Genomic DNA, 13691 nt, shown 5'->3' on the forward strand with positions numbered 1-13691 from the left:
GCACCTGCAAGCCGGGGCGCACCTCCCGGGTAGGGGTCCCCGGACTCGGCCCCCGACCCTCGCGCGCCCCAGGATCCTCCTCCCCGCGGCCCAGCCCTCAGAACCCAGGGTCTGGCCACAAAGTGGATTCCCAGGCAGCGGCTCCGGTCCCCAGAAGACACGGAGGAAGCGGGCTGCGGGGCAGGGGCCTCCCGGTCCGCAGCCCCCACCCGTCCCGGGGCCCGGCGGCGGGAGGGGGTGCTCTCCCCGCAGGCAGGTGCAGCGCCGGCGGACGGAGCGGGCGCCCGGAGACGCCCAGGGGGACTTTCACGGGACGCGGGGTGACGACCGTCCCAGTCCTTCCCGAGAGGCTCTTGAAAGAATTAGGTGCCTGGCTGGCTCTGTCCGTAGTTTCTGAAGATGACTTTCTCAGATCTTCCCAAGTCGCGCGCTCTGGCTGGGAGCTAACCCCGAGGCCCCTTGGAGGGGTCCCACTACCTGCGGCCACCGGGAGAGCTGCCAGGGCAGGAGGACACGAGGGGAGGCGGGGGAGCCGAACGAAGCTGCATGACTCAGTTACGGAAGAAAAATAACTACCGAAAACAGAGTGATTAAAAACCAAACTATATAAAGTTTATTATTTTGCTTGGAGTCCTTGTTTTTGATCTGAGACAGTAAAATATATGAGAGTTGGGATTTTTTTCCAATTAGCATTTGTAACACTTTCTCAAAGGCCTTGAAAGAATTATTTAGTGCATTTTAAGAACAATGGTTGCTGACATGACAGGCAGCAAAGCTGTGGAGAGCAGATCCGTAGACACCAGCAGAGTTTGGTTGCAACATCAACTCTCAAATTCAGTGTCAAGTTTATTATTATTATTTTTACATAGGGTGGTGTTTTTATTAACTCATCCCTCAGGAGGTGGGGAACACGGAGAAAGAAAGAGGCCAAGGGAAAAATAGAGCAATGGAGCCAGAGAGGCGAGATTAACTATAATAGGGAGCCGCGTCCCGATGCTGCGCTCGTTTTCTGGTAGCGTTAACTTTACCCGAAATGTCGGTGGGCCTGGTCTCCAGGCGCTTCCTAAGACAGGATGGACTTAAGCAAAATGTTTCCGCTTTTGTGAAGGTCTAGCACTTGCTTCATGAAGTGGCCCCAGCCGCAAAAGTGGTCCTTTTGCTCCAGGTGGCCTGAGCCGACTCCGCTCCCTTAAACCGGCAGGTGCGCGCAGAGTCCCCAGCGCCCACCATCCCCGCCTGGAGCCGGGACCTGATGGGCGAGAGAACAGATGACCCGTCCGCAGTGTGTCCTCAGTACCTCGCCCTGGCATTTCAGCAGACAAGATGGGGCATGTTGAAACTATCCTTCTGAGGTTAGCAAATCTCTGAGACGGGGTATCCTTCAGACTTGTCCACTTGGCGCCCAGCCCCCTCGGTATACAGGATGAAGGCAACATTTTTAAACCTTAAGACTAAAACGAAGCCTTTAAAACACTCCCAGTATGGGGTTGAACGCATGTCAAGGGCTCAGAGGCAAGCTAGTGTTGCACACAGGACAACCGCAGCTTACCAGGGTAGAGAGCAAGAAACTTTGTAAAAGTTGAATCACTATTCAAAGGGAGAGCTGGAGAAGATGCTACAAAATAGCCTGGTAAGCGGGAGGACCAGAAATACTTGGGGTGCATTTGTACTTGTGAAGGGGGGTGGTTGAGAGTTGGTGTGCTGTTGTTTGAACGTTTTAAAGTTTATGGAAAGCAGTCCTTGTCCTCATCCTCGTGTGCTGGAAAGCTATACTTTCTGGGCAAAATACTCTCAGTGATTTTTCCCCCAGAGTTATGGGGTCTAAGACTTTTTAAAGCTCTCTTGACCTGAGAAATCACAAAACTAGCAAACTCGGCAACTTTTCTCTTGAGTTCATTATACAAACACAAAAACCTTGAGCACAAAATAATTGAGGTGGTGTTTTCTCCCAGAAAGAAACACCAGGGAGAATTTCTGGAGATGAGGGCTGCGTCAGAGCCCATTCCTTAGTGGTGGGGTAGGGGGTCAGACCCGATAACTGGCACAGTCATGCACCCTGGATTGCACTGGACCCACATTCCCACCCAGGTCCAGCTGAAGAAGAAGAGCGTGTCCAGTTCAAGCGTGTGAGGGGTGAGGCTCGATGCAGGGTCCAAACCCGCCCAAGAGACACAGAAGGGGGGCCTAACACTGTGTTGGGGGGAAGGGCTACCCCGAAAGAAGTCTTCGGACTTCCAGCTGGCAGCGACAGCCAGCCCAGAGGGCTGCCACCTGTCAGCTCCAGGGGTCGTCCCTGCGTCCCACAGTCTCAGTGCTGTGGTGCAGAAGTCGGACACGGCAGTTTTCAGTGGGGCTGGTCCTCCCGTCCGCCTTTCCTCTGCAGCCTCCCCTCTCTAAGCGGATTTGCTTCTCCATGCATCACTGGCAAGTCGCTTTTAGGAAATCTTGCCTCTGCAAAATGTTTTAAACATGATAGTACACAGCAGTCTTACTAAGTTCCCCGTCCAGACGCACATGAAAGGGGCCTCTGCTTTCAGGAAAAATGCTGGAAAGCCAGATCTGAGCAAGGACTGGCCCACGGAGGGCCTGGACTGACTCCACCATCCACTCCTGGGAAGGCGGCACCTCTTGTTTTTGATTTTGTCTGGGTTTGGTTTGGTGTTTAAGGCGAGGAGATTTTAAATTCACCAACACTCTCTCCGAAAGGAAAAAAGCATTGAACTTGTTCCCTTCCTTACGGGACACCAGAAGTCTGAGAGAAGAGGCGGCAGCTTCGGTGGAACCCCGAGTTCATATGAGAACTAGGCCCTCTGGGCCAAGTTCCCGCGGCAAGAAGACGCGGAGGGGAGGGGAGAAAAGTTTCTCCCAGGTCGCCACTAGGAAGTCGGGGAAGCGGTGAGAGCGCCTCTGAAATTCAGTTCTGCTGGGCGCCTGACCTTCCTTCCAGGACGGCGCGCCCGCCGGAGAGCCCCGCGGGTGTCAGCTTCCACCGTGGAAGGAACGGTGGGTTCTGCCGCGGTGCCCCCTCCCTCCCGGGGGATGCGCCGGGCGCGGGGTCAGCTTCGTGGCCTCCCCTGGCCGCCGCTGACCCGCAGGCAGCTCCTGCGCCTCCCGCCGCTCGGTGCCTCCCCCGCCCTCGCCCCAACCGCTCTCCCAGCCTGGCGTGGGGGATCCCCATTGTCTCCGAGGGATAGAGATTAGAATTGTATGTGTTTACTCTCCAATTACCCCAGAACCTCTGAGACGGAGATCAGCGATGTCCTCACTCTGACGCCTGAGGTCTCCGGGTGCAGCGGGAGGCCAGGCGCCCGCGGCCTCGCGGTACCAAGTTGCTGCAGGCAGGCGGAGAGGACTGAATCTCGTTACGTTTCCCGCCTTTGGCTCCCGAAATTTTTTAAAGTATAGGTACCTTGGTTTTCTTCTCTGGCACCTTACAGAGCCTCTTTAGAAGGAGTGTGCGTCTGATAACGATGCAGGGGGTGGGAGGCGCGCACACCAGAAGGAGCAAGGCAAGCAGGTGGAGTGGAAGGCAGGGCACCCTCTTCTATTGACTGATCGATTTAGGATATTGTCTTAACCAGATTGACCAAGTGGAGCCCAGCTGGCCATAGCACTGGGGACCCATCAACTCTTCTCCCAGCACTCCCAGTGAGAGCGCTCTGGCTAACGGACAGCTTGACCGGCGCCTGCAGCCCTAGACTTGGTGTCCATGCCACTCAGCTCCCAGGCCGGCCAGCCAGCCATGAGGCAGTCTCTCCCCAGCCCCCATAGAACAGTCAGTGCACCTGGGGCTTCACGTGCCACAGGAGGAAAGAGCGGGATGTTACCTTCCAACAAGCGGTGACCTAAACCGGCCAGCGCCCACCTCGTTCTGGAAACACCTAATCTCCACTTCCTCCATACAGCTTAACCGCAGTGCGCGTCCAATCCCTCCCGAACTGCAAACAGCAGCAGAATTGCTCCCTGAAGACTTCCACGCCCCTGACCCTTCCCGAGGCCTCCTTCAAGTCGGCACTCCCGGGTCATTAAGAGAGGAGAGAAACTCAGGATGCCGCTTCTCCCCTTTAAACTAACAATGACACAAAGGGAGCTCGCCAGAGGTTTGGGGTTGTTTGACTCCATAATTCAATGACAGAGACTAGGCCTGAGGTAACAAGTTGTATCTCAACAGAACAGGCAGGAACTGATGCCTGGAAACTTCTCTCCAAAGAAAACGGAGGCTTCCTCCCACCTGGATAGTCAAGATGCACCTTGATAAGCATGCTGTGAACACACGGGGCCAGCGTTACATGTGAGCACTGATCTGGTCCAGTGGGGACTTCTCCAGTTTCATAACTATGGAATGGATGGACACGGAGTTTTGGAAGGGAATCTTCTGGCCTATTCTTAATAAAGACTGCTGCTCCCTGCTTTAAGCTGACATCATAAAAGCCAGATAAAATGAAGTAGTTAGAGGCCTTAGTTGAAATCCAGGAGCAGTTCAAAGATCTCTCTATTGTATCTGACTTGCTTTCCCTGTGTTTACACTGGAGTCATAACAACCTCTAACATATATTAAGCTGTTTGTTACATGTGCCACACTCTGTTCTAAGCGCTTCAGTATGATAACTCATTTAATCCTGACAACAGCCTATGAATTAGTTGCTGTTATAATCCCCATTTTATAAATGGGGGAAACTGAGGCACAGCTGAACTAAGCAATTTGTCTATGATTGCTCAGCTAGTGCACCTCACAACTAGCTAGTGATTTGCCTCTGGCACCCACACTCCTGACCACTCACCACACAGACAAGAGGGGTGTCCAGCAGTGGTCCCTGCCTGGGACGTGACTTGGAGTTTTCTGAAAAAGTAGACAGGTAGTAGTTAATCCCATTAATTTGGTCAACCTAGAGAGCCAATCTGGCACAGAAGAATTCTTACCCACTAAAAAGTTACTGTCTCTGAATTTCCAAGTGATTTAACACATTTCCTATTCAGATTATAAATAAACAAGAATATTGAAAATTGTTCCAATCCCAAAATCCTTACGGCTGACCCTTGAAAGTCGTCTTTTTCCCCTTCCCCCAAAAATATAATTAGAAGATTACATTGTCATTCTCAAAGAGCATCCATTATACGCTATATATACTTCAGAGCTGGGACAATAGCAGCTCTTAATATAGACACAATCTTTATTGTTGAGGACTCAGGCATACTGGGCTCATCGCTTTCATCACCATCAGTTTAAACAGATGCCACCTGAAGAACGTGACCTCTTTTTCTCTCTACATTAAAACCTCCCCCCTCCCATCCTCATTCCCTCCTAGACAGAATCATGGAGTGTCCGTGCAAAAAGAGCCGTCAGAAAGCATACCATTTGCCCTCTGTAATTTTACAGAGGAGGAGAGGCCCGTGGAGCCTGCCCAGGCTTCCAGGCCATCCGTGGCTGGAACCCAGGACTGTCCACTCAACCCTCTCCTCCCAGACCAAACGGACCCTTAGAGCTGATGAAGGTACTTAAACTAAGAGCACACTTTTCGACCAAAAAGGGAGGTAAAGGAGGGGCTGTCTCCGTCCGTCTTCCTGGAATGTCTTCACCAGATGTTCACCCAAGACATTACAGAGTCTTCGACATGTGCGTGCATTTTTAAAGCAGCTTTTTAGATCCGAACCCAATTAATGATTTCTTTTCTTTCTTTTGTAAAAAAAAGGGCTTCTGGTTTCGCCTGCAAGCGATCCACTCTTTACAGAGTCTGCGTTAACGTCACTCACTTTTGCTCCGAGCTGCGTTACAGGCCCGGCGTCCAGCTGCGGAGGGAGGGCGTGGGGGTCGGGGCGGCGGCTGCTGGACCCTCCTTCCCTTCACGTCGCGGAGCCGTCTGGACCCACTCCGCCCGGCCCTGCGCGCGCACGTGTCCCGGGCACGTGTGGGCCCCGCGGCCTGCGCGCCCGTGGGTTGAGGGACGGGGCCGAGCGGCCGCTTCTGCGCGCTGAGTCGACCCGGCCGCGTCCCCCCGCGCGCGTCCTTCCTCCCGCGCTCGGCCCCGCGGGGCGCTCGGGGTCCTCGGAGCCGCGCGTTCTGGGGCCAGGGCGGGGGAGGGGGACACAGGGGGAGGGGCCGGGCCGGGGGGCGGAGGCGCGAGCGCCGATCGATCGCCCAGACCGCGGCCGTCCGCGCAGCCCTCCCAGCCGAATCGAGCTGACTGCAGGAGCCTGGCTGGGGGCGCGCACACTGGGTTTTGTACCCCAGATTTTTAAATACTTTTTTCTTTGGAGGGAGGAGCCGAGGTGTTGGTCAGGAAGGGAGATACACCTTTTCTGTTTTATTTTCCTTTTACGCTCTTTAAAAAAAAATGAAAATGGCCACCGCCGCTTCCTGAGCCTGGGGAGGCCAGACCTTTGCGGACGCGAGAGGCGGCTTTAAGCCGGGTTCCCTCCCCCGTCCTCCTCCTTCCTCCGCCATCCTCCCCTGCCCCCTCTCCCGGTCCTGCCCTCTCCTCCTCAATCCTTCCCCTCCTCCCCCGGTCCTCCTCGCTCCTCCGCCATCCTCCCCGGCTCCATCGCCCATCCTCCTCCAGGCGGCCCGCGCAGCCCGAGGAGAAAAATGGTCCCGACACTTGTGCGCGTCGTTTGTCCTCACTCTCGCTTTTTTCTTCGGACAGGTCACTAAATTTTTTCTTTGTATCTGGTTTCAAGTTTTTAATAAAAATGTGTCTGGAACGTGTTTGATCTGTCTTCTACGTAAGCACCACGCGATGCCGCGCTGAACAACAGCGGGGGTGGGGTGGGGGCTCCCGGTCCCGGATTGTGGCGTCCCCTGGGCAGACGTGCTCGGTGGTACATACATCTTTTATCCCCCCTTTTTTTTTTTTGGAGGGAGACAGCTAATTAAATTACCAGATGTTTATTGATACCTGTGAGTTTTAAAAAAGAAGGTCCAGAATTTCAGTCTTACGTAGTGACTGTACTGCTGTTCTCTGTAGCAGGGCATATGGATCCTGCCAAACTGATAATTTACATTTAAAATGTAGGATTCCAGAGACTTGGGACATATCTTTGGCGTCCCACTTTGTTTGCAGGATAAACCTGAGTGTTTTTCGAGGGGGTGGGAAAACTTTTCTATTCATGAAGTTGGCATTAACATATTTATCCTAGGTTTCTACTTCTCCGAGGGCTGCCTACAAAGCTTTAGTGGTATTTGCCAAATGGCGAAGATAATTGCGGTGTCAATGTGTGAGTAATGACACAGTGTTGCGTAATAATAATTTAAGCAACTGTGTCTTTGTTTACAGTGATAGAACTTTCCCAAAGTTTGTAGCTTTAAAGGGTCTAAGTGCAGAGCAGATTGCAAATGAGTATCGGCCCTGAAGAAAGTGAGCTGACGCAACCCTTGTGGTTGGGTTCTGCAGTCTCCATTTTCATCTGCAATCCCAGCCTGTGGGGACCGGACCGGGGGTGCCCTGGAAGAGGAACCTACTTTCCTTAGATTGGGAAGGAAGATGCCAAGCCGAGGACTTGACTTTCCCTAATAAAGCCTGTTCAAGGCGAATTAAAAAGCCAGATGCTGCAGTACAGTGAAAATCCAGCTCAGTTAAATGTGAATGTGTAACATAGTTGAAATACAGCTTTTTAATGAGCGTGTCTCAAGTAGTAAAAATGAGTGTAAATGAACTCAAAACCAACTGCCCCATTGGCTCCAACATTTAAAACTTACTAAGTTGGTCCTGCGTGTGGGCTGCTGCTTCAAAGCTGGTCAGGTGTAGACACTGCACGGATTCCACATTGTAATGACTTAGACAGCTGTTTGAATTCAGTCGTTAGAGTGGAGACAAACGAAAGTAGGTTAACATCTGGGTCGGGAGAAAGGGGCCTACCCACCACACTCTCCCAGCAGGACGTCTCCACCATCTTTTGTTCTTAAAGACCCACATTCCAGGGCCTCAGAGCTGGGCATGACTCTGACTTATAACTATAAAGGTGATACACCAAAACATGTGAATTCACCTGTGACCATGTGAAAACTAACAAATAAAGAGGTCTTTCTTGGCCATTGGGCAGGGTCTAAACTTGGGAAATGCTCCCCTGAAGTTTATCTGAATTAATACTTTTTGTGATCTCTTCTGTATAACCGTGATTTTCCATTTATAGAGACCCTATTCAGGCAGGAGAGTCAACTTTTTAAAACTTTTGCGGTAGCAAAACTTTTTTTAAGGGGAAAAAATCACAAACAAATCACAAACTTTCTTGAGACAGGAAAAGTTTAGGAAAATTTTCAATGTGGTGCTGCTTCAGAACTAAAGTGAACAGACATTTCATTTGACGATATTAATATTTAAATACTATAAACATTAATTATGGTATTTTCTTAGTTAATTGATCATGTTTTTATTTTTCAAGTAACGTAAAGTACAATAGCAAAAAACTTCAAATTTTCTCATATTGAGATTGCTCTGTCAGTAAAGTGCTTTTTAATTTTCAATTTAGGCTTGTTGTGTCAAACTTTAATATTACAAACTGTGGAAAATGGAGGGTTTTTTCTTTGGATACTTCAAAGTTAATTCAATTACATTATCTACAGTCCATGGAAATTTACTATTGTACCTTGTACACTCGTTAAGAGAAATAGCAAGTCATCTTATGTAAAACAGATTTTTAAAAAATTAAAGCAAAGGACTTGAGCAAATTGAACCAAGTGGAGTGACCATATAACAATGTCAAAACAATGCAGTCACTTGTAAAACTATAGGTTAGAGTTATATTTACATTCAAATTTACAAAAGAAAAAGAAGAAATGGGAGAATGAATTTTGTAAGTTTCAATGCCTTTCCAATTTTGAACATATAGCTTAGGAAATAACACATATCTGTTATTATCTACTGATAAAAACTCTCCAAGTCATGCTACCAAAAAAAAAAAGTATTTTAAATAACACCTGATACTGATATTGCAATAGTCTTTCAATGATCTGTAGCATAAAATTCAATTGTCTTCTCAAATTTTGACTTTGAAAAACTAAATTGAACACTAATGGCTATTTTTTAAAACACACTTTGAAGTATCATTTGAAGTATCGTTTGAAGAATACATATTATATTTTCAAAATTTACTCAAATATTATACTGTCACATAAGAACAAAGGATGTACAGCGATCTAGTGTTCAATAGGGACTTTCAAAAGCTCGTCCGACTATATAAGGCATTGGATTTGGAAGGAGAGCTGTGAGGTGTCCCACCTTTGTACCGACCCAGAGAAAGCTGTTCTGCTCTGGCCTTCTGGCAAATTCCGTATCCAGACTTGCCTGGAGTCACTTGCCTCTCTCACCAGATCACACTTACTTGTCCTGTGTCCCCAGAATCTAACGCTGGCTACAGCAGCCTCCAGTAAAAGTTTTCCAGACTGGAATTCATTTGGTGGTTCAATTTTTTCTTAGCTTTTGGTAGTGAGTGTAAATTTTGGAAACAGATATGGCTAGTGGAAATGCTTTGGCAGAAGACCAATTGGGAAGCTTTTGTTTCTATCTGCTATCTCATGACAAATTAAAATGTGTTTGATTTATTGTCAATTTTATAGCTCTTGCGAGGACCAGCAAACTAATAGGAATAATGTCAAAACCAGAAACACTTACCATTCTTTGGCTTCTTTCTTGAAAATGCACTTCTTTTTTTAATACACCAGAAACATACCAAGTACCATACAAACTTTAGTTTTTCAACTCTTGGCCTGGCCCTGCTTGGAGCAAACTGTCCATTTAGTCATCCTCGCCAAAGTAGAGCACTCTTTATAATTGGTTCTCTTTGCTCTCATTTTGGTTTTCTTTCCTTGGTAAACACAAAGTAAAAACTGTGCCAAAGTGCCAAAATTTATTGAAGGTAAATGCCATTCTTTCCATCCTTATTTTACTGAGCAAGGCATTAGTGATTGAATGAGTCTTAATATCCACAGTAAACCAAGGCGTTATTCTTGCATATTAAAGCAGAGTATTTTTCCAAACAACTCGTTTTTGCATTGACATGAGGTACAGCAGAACCGACTTCTTTTCTCCACCCATAAAAATAACGGCCTTCAGGGATCCGCCACAGTTTTCACAGGTACACAGTCTGCTGAGGCAGCACAACTCAGAACCTCCATAGTAAAGGAAACAACAGGGATATAAAAAAGGAAAACAGCATCACTGTGTAGTTTTATGATTTCATAATAATACATTATTTATATAAAGCCAGAACTAGACTATTTGCATTCCAATTAAGGCAAAACTCCACTTAATCAAATATGAATTTTCTTAAGTTTTCTCATAAAATATAAGGTATTATACTAATATGTGATATTTAGTTTTTTAACATTCTAGATAAAGGGATAATAATCTATCAGAACTTTTTTTTTCTTTTGTTTTTGCTGAGGAAGATTCACTCTGAGCTAACATCTGTGCCCGTCTTCCTCCACTTTATATGTGGGTTGCTACCACAGTGTGGCTGATGCGTGGTGTAAGTCCAAGCCCGGGATCTGAACCCAGGAACCCAGGCTGCCCAAGTGGAGCATGCTGAACTTAACCACTTTGCCACAGGGCTGACTCTAGAACTTTTTTAAAAAAATTGCTCTAATGTCATAGTCCTAAAATATTAATTGACAAACTAATGACCCAGAGACATTACTGCATTCCCAACCGTGGTGAGTAGTTTTCACAGTTGAGGGGAAATGGGGCTGAATATTTTTCACTGTAAGGAGAAGCACAGTATGATATTATTTACCAAGATGAAATGAGTCTGATCTAAATGTCTTTTGTCCCAGGTTAGCTCTGGGACACCCTCACTAATTTTCCCACTTTCAAAGCGAAAGAAAAAAATGAGATGATGAAGTAGAGAAAGGATGAGTAACTTGGTTTGAACCCTATAAACCCTCCACATTGTTGTTGGAGTGATTCCTCTAAACAAAAACTGACCTTGTTACCACCTTTGTTAAGGCCTTCAGTGGCCCCCCATCAATGTCAGGATTGAGTCTAAATGTTACAAGTTGGTCACTAGGCCCAGATGGTTCTGGCCCATATTTACCCCTCAGCCTCATCTTGGCACCTGCTCTCCCACCAGCTTGCAATCCATTTTAGTTCTTTCAACCATCACCCCAGCCTTTCCCCTCCCTATTCCCATCCCCCCTGGAAAACCCTTGTTTATCTTTGAGAAAAAAGCCTGCTCTGGCATTCAAAAAACACTTTCAAAATGAATGGATGAACCAAAAGAAATATGCATAACCACAGGCCTTTAGAATTTCAAAGGACCTTGGATATCAGCTAGTTCAAAGACATCATTTTTCAGATGAGGAAACTGAGTGTGCTCCTGATAATTCAAGAGGCTTTCAAAGATCACACAATTAATAGAGAACTGAGACTAGAATCAAGATTCCAGATGCCCATGATATCAGCTCCACAAATGAAACACGTCATTAAAGAATTTGTTCAGTTTTTTTCTCCGAAGATAAACTAAGATTGCTATTTCATCCTCAAAAAGTTAAAAATAGAATTACCATACGATTCAGCAATTCTGCTTGAGTGTGTACCCAAAGCACTGATAGCAGGGACTCAGACAGGTGTTCATGGTGTGCATTATTCATGATACCCAAAAGGTGAAAGCAACCCAAGTTTTCCACCAATGGATGAATGGATAAGCAAAATGTGTTATACATATGTACAGTGGAATATTATTCAGCCTGAAACAGGAAGGAAATTCTGGCACATGCCACAACACGCATGAATCCTGCAGACATTATGCTAAGTGACACAAACCAATCACAAAAGAACAAACACTGAATGATTCCACTTCCATGAGGGCCCTAGAGTAGTCAAACTCACAGAGACAGAAAGTGAAATGGCAGTTGCTGGGGGCTGGGGGAGAAGGGAATGGGGGCTTATTGTTTAGTGGATACAGAGTTTCACTTTAGGATAAACTTCTGGATATGGATAGTGATGATGGTTGCACAACAATGTGAATATACTTAATGCCACTGAACTGTACAGTTAAAAATGATTAAAATGGCAAATTTTATGTATATTTTACAAAAAAAAAAAAATGCCTTTTCCCTAAGGGACCTACTAGCACACGATGGGGCTGGAGAAAAGTGTGCGCTCAGGGTGCCCATGCCCACTGGTCTTTCCAGTTCCCACTTCCTCCCTCTCCATGTTATTTTTGGGGGGGTGGGATGTGATCTTAGGAATGTTAGAGTGAGTGTGAAAAACTCCAAGATCAGAGGGGTCAGCCTCAGCTCGTTCTCTCCTTTCTTTGTTTTTCTGATTTTCTGGGCCTGAAGACACTGACATCCAGCTGGTACATGCTAAGTTCTCAGTGTCGGGAGCACGGGGCCACAGCCCAGGGCACTCAGTGGTAGTTGAGGCATTCCTAAAATTGTCAGAGATGCCATCCTTCCTACCCCTCTGTCCTCATGCTGTCTGGAATCTCCTCCAGGGACTGGGGACATGGTTCAGTGCGTCGTGGTGAAGGCTGTCCTCTTCGTGACGTCCCTGCTCTGTGCATACACGTGGCAGTGGTGGTGGTGAGAGGTTATGTGCTTAATTTTTTCAGATCTCAGGATCTGAAAGCAACACAGACGTTGCTTTCAAACAGCTCTTCTTGACTTTGAATTTTATAATCACATGAATATTGTATACTTTGTAAGTTGCGACCTTTTCTCTTTTAAATTGATTACTAGGGAACTCAGTCAAAATTGCAAGTCAACCCTAGAAAAGTACATAGGATCTCATTGCATCTAATTGGATACTAATCTTGGCCTTGATTTCACCTTATTTTTATGTTTATAGTCTCTCTCTCTCTGTCCATCTCTGTGTGTGTGTGTGCCCGCACGTGTGTGTGTAGACAGATAGATAAATAGATGATATAGCTGTAGATACACACATGTCTCCACTCCAGAGCTTTTTTGAATAGAGACAGGATGAATAGGACTAGATACCCATATTCTTGTTCTGTGCTGCGTTATAAACGACTGTTGGTGGCACAGGCCTTCACAGGATAGAAACCTAAATTTTTGATCAGCTTCATATTCATGATTTCATTGAATCCTCACAAAATCTCAAGAAGTGAGCAGGGCTGACCATATTTACACTTTACAGAGAAGGAAGCCGAGTGAGAGACTGACCTGCCCAGAGCCACGTAGAGCAGAGAATAGAGAACGAGGTCAGCCCGCGGCTCTAGAGTCTTGCCGTCACCGCCACCCTCGTTTATTTTCCCTGAAAATTGTCCTTTAAGTGTCTGGACACGTTTGGGCAAATCTTCCAGGTACCAGCCTGGATTTCAGATCCCCTCTTCGGTTCAGATAATTAACCGTTTCCGTCTCCTATCAGATACACCGACAGCATTTCTTCCTTTCCAGACCTCTTTCCAACTCTGACAACAGAGATGGTTAGTCGTCCCTTCCCATCCCTGCCGCTGGCCGTCTGCATGACGTAACTGCGCTGGCACTGGGCTGGGGATTAATTCTCTGCCAGTTGTGTAGCCACACACATCTCCTTGGCTCTGCTGGTTTTGGTTCTGTCATCTGTAAGACGTGGTCCTTGGAGACTCGTACTTGCTACTTCGGCTTTCGTCAAGACACAGGTTTCCTCTCTCTGGTCACCCCAGCAGCTCGGTTGTGTGACATCACCTTTGGGCCTCAGGACCTCGTGCAGTTTATTGCGGTGTGTGACGGAGATAAAAAGGATGGGTCTGCGGGG

General features: G+C 47.3%; 1 long non-coding RNA gene across 1 annotated transcript; it reads right to left on the bottom strand.

Annotated features, from left to right (window-relative positions):
• Positions 1-623: 623 nt before the first annotated feature.
• LOC139040365 (uncharacterized) lies at positions 624-6758 on the bottom strand. Its single transcript, XR_011494763.1, has 2 exons — positions 4782-6758; positions 624-2451 (listed from the first exon to the last, which is right to left on the bottom strand). It is a non-coding gene; the product is annotated as an uncharacterized lncRNA (long non-coding RNA).
• Positions 6759-13691: the final 6933 nt, after the last annotated feature.

The sequence above is a fragment of the Equus asinus genome, chromosome 16 (assembly GCF_041296235.1).
Source record: "Equus asinus isolate D_3611 breed Donkey chromosome 16, EquAss-T2T_v2, whole genome shotgun sequence".
Classification (NCBI taxonomy): domain Eukaryota; kingdom Metazoa; phylum Chordata; class Mammalia; order Perissodactyla; family Equidae; genus Equus; species Equus asinus.